Here is a 524-nt window from a genome sequence, read left to right as displayed (position 1 = left end):
TTCTCTCTCCCCGTGTTTTCCTGTGTGTGGCACATGGCAGAGCCATGTTCCTTGTCTGGTCCTGAGTAATAGCCCAGTGTATGAATAAAACACTCTTATGAGCTGCTTCATGCTGGCGCACACCCTTAACCCCAGCAGTCGGGAGGCAGAGGCAGTAGGATCTGTGAGTTTGAGGCCAGCCTGGTCTACAGAGTGAGTTCCTGGACAGCCAGGGCTACAGAAAAAACAAAAACAAAACAAAAAAAACCCTGTCTGGAACACACTCCCCCCCACCCCCAAAAAAAATAAAAAGTTTCTTCCCATTTATCTTCATCTGGGCATTTCTTCTGTCATTTGGAAATGTGGCTCAAACGTCTGTGAACATTCACCAGCAAGTTTCTTTGTGGAATTGTTTCAGGTGACCTGAGTGACCGAGAAGTAAAACTGGCCCTGCCCAGAATCCCCCAATGAGGGGCTGGGGGCGTGGTCAGGGTGAAGCCCCGCCTAGAATCCCCAGTGAGGGGCTGGGGGCGTGGCTTTGCTGG

The sequence above is a fragment of the Microtus oregoni genome, unplaced genomic scaffold (genome assembly GCF_018167655.1).
Source record: "Microtus oregoni isolate MIOR12 unplaced genomic scaffold, Mior012 000019F_ref0000042, whole genome shotgun sequence".
Taxonomy (NCBI): domain Eukaryota; kingdom Metazoa; phylum Chordata; class Mammalia; order Rodentia; family Cricetidae; genus Microtus; species Microtus oregoni.
Note: the sequence above shows the minus strand (reverse complement) of the source record.